Source organism: Peromyscus californicus, unplaced genomic scaffold, assembly GCF_007827085.1.
Source record: "Peromyscus californicus insignis strain IS unplaced genomic scaffold, ASM782708v3 Scaffold_8__1_contigs__length_139910024, whole genome shotgun sequence".
In the NCBI taxonomy this organism is placed as follows: domain Eukaryota; kingdom Metazoa; phylum Chordata; class Mammalia; order Rodentia; family Cricetidae; genus Peromyscus; species Peromyscus californicus.
Window position 1 is genome coordinate 102483551 of NW_026294606.1, and position 6629 is coordinate 102490179.

Sequence of the window (6629 nt, forward strand, 5' to 3'; positions counted from 1 at the left end):
ATTACATAGATCTGTACAAGACAGAAAGGGCTGTTTTCATGAAAGCTTGTTTTTTCTCTAAGCCTACAAACATGACTTTGGGGTTGCCATTTTTTTTTCTTGTTGCTACCCTAACTTGGACATCTCTCCTCTTTAACTGGATAAAAATCTTACCTCTTCCTTCCTTCGTACCTCCCCCCCACACCCCCCAAATAAATGCTGCACTGGCTCTGGCAGAAGAGCAACCCGAAATTAGAGGGCAGCCAAGATGATCTCCACAGGTCCCTCCAGCTCTATACCGATTCTCTCTTTAATTACTCCCCAAACAGGCGCATTCTTCACATTGCTGCAAACTGACCAGCGATTTCTAAGTCTCAGAGTCAGAGTGTCAGTCTCTCTCTCTCTCTCTCTCTCTCTCTCTCTCTCTCTCTCTCTCTCTCTCTCTCTCTCTCTCTCTCCCCCACTCTCTCCCTCTCTCTGGCTGAAGAGGATGTGTTTTAGACGAAAGAACCCAAAGTTCTCAGTGGCACCAGTACCCCAAGTATTAGGAAGGCAGGAACTAACCCAAAAGCAGAGTGAGGAGGAGGAGGAGGAGGAGGTCGGAGAGGAAAGCGAGAGGGAATACAAGAAGGAACGCACTCCCGTGCCCAGCAGACTCTAGCCACTCTCTCCCCAGGTAGGTTCCCACTGGAGTCTAGGAGTTCAAGTGCATCCAGCCTGCCCTTCCCCCACATGCCCCAAGAGAATGGGAAGTTCAGCCAAGACTCGCAGCACCTGCCTCCAGCGCTAGGCCGGCTGCGAGCCGCGCGGCGGGGGAGGGAGGGAGGCTGCACTCACCTGGCACACAAAGCCTCCGTACACCTCGGGAGGAAGGAGGCACTCGGAGGTCCGGGGGCCACCACTCCGGCCTGCGCGACAACGGGAGATTCCAGCGGCAGCGGAGCCCCGAACTTACCCACCCCAGGCGGCATTCTCCCCACCTCCCGCTGCCCCCCGGGCTCGGCGGTGGCGCAGGCTAGGAGCGAGGGGCCTGGCGGCAGGGGCGGGGCGCGCATGGTGGCGGCCCGGGCTGGCGATCTTCGGGCTGCCCGGGGAGGGAGGTCCCCCAGGCGCGGCGGGGATTCACCCACGGGGCGCGGCGCTGCGTCCCCGGTCCCCGTCCCGGCCTGCCCGCCTCTCTCCTCCTCCTGCGCCGCCCGCCCGCCCGGAATCGCTTTATGTAAATGAAGCTCAACTCGCAGTTTGCAGCGCGCACCGCCCGAGGAAGGGGGGCGGGCGGGGCGGGGGGCCTTCGGGGATCCACATTACACAGCAACAAAGCGGAAGGTTAATTTGAAACTCACAGCCCCGCAGCCTCTCGGCTCCCCGGGCAAAGCCTGACATCTACAGTCGCGCTAGGCGCAGGCCGGACTGCTCACGGTGGCCGCGCCCGCGTGCCTGCGGGGACCTGGGGACAGAACACACGGGAGCAGGGCCGGGTCTGCTGGGCCCTGGCTCCCAGCACCGGCCTCGGAGGCAGGCTGGGCCGCACTCGCCTGGGGACAGGAGCCTTGGCTGCCCCGGCCTACACCACCAACCCAGGAACCGGCCCGGCAGGAACAAAGCCGCGTCCCCGCGAGGCACTGACCGCACTGCTCATCAAAAGTCAAAGGCCGGCCTGGAAGAAACGGATGCTCCCTCCGCCACCAAAAAAAAAAAAAAAAAAAAGCAGCAGCAGAAGCAGTTGGGGCCTCCGAACCCTGATCCATCAGTCTCTGGGCCCTGTCCACGTCAGAACCAGGCCACTCTAACAGGGGACATTAGCCAATGTGGACAGGAATTTATTTGAAACACACACCCATCCTATTAACTGCTTCACAGAGAACTTCTGTTTTTCAGCTGCAGAAACTTGTGAAAACATCCCCTACTCTCCACTGAGAGTTTAAGGACAGTTTTGGAGGAGAGAAGGGAAAAGGAGAAGAAGGGAGGAAGAAATGGCTAGGAAAGGACAAGCAGTTTACAGCCACCCGATTTAAGCAAGGACACTACCCTTAAAAGCCACACGGCATTTCAGAGAGGGCAAGAAAGGTGCCGGTCTCAGGGAGGTACTACCACCAGGATCAAACCAAACAGGGCTACCTCAGCTGGTCAAAGCAACTGCTGGTGGCTTCTGGCTCCCCTCAGTTCACCTTTTACATGCTGTTATGTAAAGGCAGGCCCCTTGAAATCTCACCGGAAGTCTCCAGTCCTCCCAGCCAGAATTCCACCCTCCTCCTAAATCTAGTCTTCATTCTCAGCACAGAAAGAAAGACACCTGCTTTTTCTCTTTCTGAAAACCAGCCACCCAGGCTGCCCCTGCAGCCGCGACTCTTTTCCTACTACACAATAATGAACCATGCAAGTGTTAGAAATATAATAAGCTCGCCAGGAGGAAGAGCAGAATGTATGGAATCGTATTTGCATTAAGCACGCGTTAACAGGGAGAAAAGGGGGGTGCTTGGTTGGTGAAAACTACCATGTCCCTGCGTAGAAAGCATTTCTGGTACAATAGAATTTGGGTTCAAATCGATGTAAATACCTAACCTGTTGGGTGCAGACTAACCCCGTCTATATTTTAGTACAAAAAAAAAAAAAAAGGATTGCAATTTTCCCCCCAAGCTAGGGTCTTGGAAGAAAAGAACTGCCTCTAGGGAATCAAGTCGATTAGGGACAAAGAAGGGCAGAGGCCAAATTTAGTCAAACTTGGGGGGGGGGAGCAGGGGGGGTGGAAAGCAGAAAGGAGGGTGGAGGATGGTTCTGTAAACCAGAGTATGGCCACTGTAGAGCTGTTCCAGACTGCCTGACCTCAGGCTCAAGAACAGGTGGTGTTTTCAAAACACACTGTTATTTATGTTAGCCACATGAGTCAGGAACACCTTAAAGAAAACCAATTAATAATTTAATTGAAAAAGTGACTATGAATAATACATGAAGATGATGATGCCAGCAGAGAGACAAGCAAGGTGGCCCTTCACTCAGAGATGCCCCCCCCCACCCGTCCCCGGAAATCTCTTTGGGGAAATGGAGATTCCAGACCCTCCCTCCTCACCTGGAAGCCACCCCATGGGCCCAGCTGACAACAGGAAAATGTTTCTACTCCTGGAAAATCGAATTTTGCAGCTTTCTCTTGAGTTTTATTCACGGGACAACCTCATAGAATCTCCTACTACGGTGAGTATGGGGGGGGCGGAGGACACACATAAATACCTTCGACAAAATGAAAGCTGGGAAAACCACAAGACTAGAGTAACCTGAGAGGCTGAGGAGGGGCTGGCAGAGGGGCTCTGCCTTGATTCGGCCAGTGTCCCAGGCCCTGGTGACAGGCCTTCCACACCTCAGAAGCCTGACAAGCAGAAAAGAGACTGACCCTGATCCCTCTTCTTTTATCTTAATCCTGCAATAGCTACACGCATGGTGAGGCCTACTCAAGCCTGTCTTTGTTCCAGACAAAAATTTCACAGGTAAGCCATGGGCAGGTAGCCTACAGCCTGTAGACCATCATGAATATGACGGACTGCCTAAAAGCTGGGGCGTTACCTCAGGGACAACTCATTTTCATCCTTAACCAAAACAAGAGCACTTCAGAGGGAATTTGCGAAGCACACGCTGACATATGGGCCCACCAGTTTCTCTGAAATCTATGTTGCAGATCCTATCCCCAAGCTCGGGACAGGGCAGCTGCCTGATGTCAAACCCACGCCGGCCCAGCACTGACAGCCTGGTGTTCTCGGGCTGCATCCTGAACACAATGACAAATAAAGCCACCATTAGAAGAGGCAGTTCCGAACCGTTCTCACAGTTCTCCATCCCCAGGCTCGTCTCATCTAGAAAGCCTGATTGGCAACAGCCAAAGGATAAATATTTAAAAATAAACCAGGGAACGCTAGCCCCTTCTCTTCTCCTCCCCCTCCCCTTCTCCAGGCCAGAGGTCTGCCCACTAATGCTTAGCTGGCTGATAAATCACAATTCTCCAACCCAGCCAAACCTGCTCCCTGCCACCCCCATATCCACTCTCTAATGCTCCATCCTTTCACTGGGGCAAGGCTAAATATGATCCCTGACTGAAGAGACAGTGGATGTCAGCATTCCAGCCCCTCCTCCGAGCACAACTGGGTTTAGGTAGATGTGTGTAATTCTTCCAGATGATTCTATTTTTATTAAATTATATACCCACACTGATTTTGAAACTTGTGCTTAAATGATCTGGAGGCTTTAACCTGGGACAGAGGACAGAGACACACACAGACATGTTCCCCAAATAAATACAAATACATCTGGAGCTGCATTTCGCTCCATGGTCTGAGCTCACCCCACCAATATGAGGTAGTTTTATTTCGGGGCCAGGTACCTGCTGGGTGCCCCAGGCCTCCTGGGTATGATCCAGAATACAGGCCAACCTCCACGCAGCACAGCTAGGGAAGGGTGGCATGCAAGGAGGGCCTACGCACATGTTTTGTTTCACGTTTCTCTGACAGGAACCTCGAGGCCTTCATGTATGATGGCAGCGCTAATTCCACAGATTAATTTTTACCCCACCGTCGATGGAATGTTATCTGGTTTATTTACCTGCTCTTCCCAACCCACCTCCTGAACCTTTCAATCATATGCACGATACAGACACAAATGAGTCATCTGCCTTTAAATCTGTGATTCAAAAGAGTTTTCCCAAAATAATTTTAAGTGGCGAAGCCCAAGTCTCAAGGAAGCAAAAATACAGAAGTTGTCTTAAAACCGCCTTAAATGTTAGGCAAATAGGTCACCACGGTCTCTTTTTTTCTTTCTTTTTTGGAAACAAAAATATTTTTTCTGAAAGGGCAAAGAGAATTTGCCATGCAAGACTTTTATACCCAGGGGGATTTTTACATTTGCTTTTCTAAACCTTGAAATTGAGAATTTTAATGACAAGGCAGACAGATGCTTACAGACAGCATCCCAGTCAAGGGTCTACATGCTAAGGAGAGTGGCGCTTTGTTTGGGCCAAGGGGGGAGAAAAAGGAGGTGGACTTCCCCCCCTGGTCCTGAGCCATCCCCCCAACTGTCTGGCACATCCCTTCACAGTGGCCAGCAAACCACCGAATTCTTGGAGGGGACGGAGGTCGGGGCAGAAGAAAGGAAACAGGAAACAAGAGAGGAAAAGAAAATGGACAGGCAGGGGATATTGTCTGTTTATATAAATCCTACTTTAAAAAAAAAAAATCTCAACCCACTATCAATCCCATATACACCAACTAGTTTAAACAGTGCATTCTGTCGGACTCCCAGCCATCCATCTCAGATTTTTTTTTTCTTTTTAATGAGTAATTTCACGTAGGTTTCAATTCTTCCCTAGCCAATGATCACTTTTAAGTAGTGGACAGGATACCAGGAGATAAACAAAAGATGACCCTTTCACGCTTTACCCCGGGTGATGCTAGAATCCCATTTCTTCGATTCATCTTTTCACCGCAGTTCATTTGTGCTGGAAGTCTGTGCTAATCTGGCTTCACAGCCGTCCCCCCCACCCCAGCCCCCGGTTGAAATCTCACATATCCCCCAAGTCAGCCAGTGTTTTAGAATGTGGGTTTCTATTGAGGCTGTTCCAATTGCCAGTGAGGCCTACGGTGAAATGTGCTTCATGCTGCTCCCTTCGTCTCTCTGCGGACAAATAGAAACTGTGAAATTTAAAGAATGGATAAAAAAAAAAAATCTAAAACAAAGAGGTTAAAAAAATAGGACAAATGTTTTTGCTTTTGTGTCTCCCTGCAGCGATTGTTTGGGGAAGCCTGCACTGACAATAACCATGAGCAGGCCATCTAAAGGCGATGCGCTCACAAGGGGACGCCTTGCCTGCTCCCTTTGGTCTGGGAGAAAAAGTACCTTAGCTCCGTTCTCCAGGAACAAAAGGCCGGGGCCATGGGAGGGGGGAGAGGTTACTGGGCTTTCACAGGGAGCAAAGTGTCAAAGCTGGTTCATTTTTCACCCTTCTTAGTTAGAAAGCCGCTCAGGGAACTTCCTAATGACTCCTTTTCCCTCTCTATTACTGTTAAACCTAAGACGACAAAACAATGACATATTTTATATACATATGAGTATGTGTATGTGTATACATATGTGTGTATATACACACAACCTTTAAAAAAAAAAAAACAAAACCTAAAACCCACCATGCCAGTAAAGGAAGGCCTTTGGGGCCTACATGAGCCTGCTTCTCACCTCCCTCTGGCCACCCTACTTTTTGTCTTTTTGGAGGGGGGATCCAGCAGTAGATCAGATGAAAAGAGAGACAGTGACATGTCCAGTAACATCAAACTGGCCTTTATCGGTCCAAAAAGGTAGGGCATTATAGGGGGAGGGCAGTAAGGGACCAGGACAGGAGGTGCTGGGGCAGAGGGTTGGGGGCAAGTTCCTTTTTTCACAGCATGAAGTCAGATAATGCCAATTTCACATTCACAACTGAATCTAAATCTCACATCATCACTGGATGGTGGGAGTGGCTTTTTTGTTTATTTATTTGGAGTTTAGATGTGTGTGTGTGTGTGTGTGTGTGTGTGTGTGTGTGTGTGTGTGTGTGTTCTTTTTTTAGAGGATGTCCTAGAGAACTGGACAGTGAGGATGTATTAACCCAGACAAGGTGTGGCAGGGACCAGGGGAGG

General features: G+C 50.3%; 1 long non-coding RNA gene across 1 annotated transcript; it reads left to right on the plus strand.

Annotated features, from left to right (window-relative positions):
* Nucleotides 1–497: 497 nt before the first annotated feature.
* On the plus strand, nt 498–5482 carry LOC128104463 (uncharacterized). The gene is made up of 3 exons (XR_008216012.1): nt 498–655; nt 3401–3458; nt 3647–5482. It is a non-coding gene; the product is annotated as an uncharacterized LOC128104463 (long non-coding RNA).
* The last annotated feature ends 1147 nt before the right edge of the window (nt 5483–6629 follow it).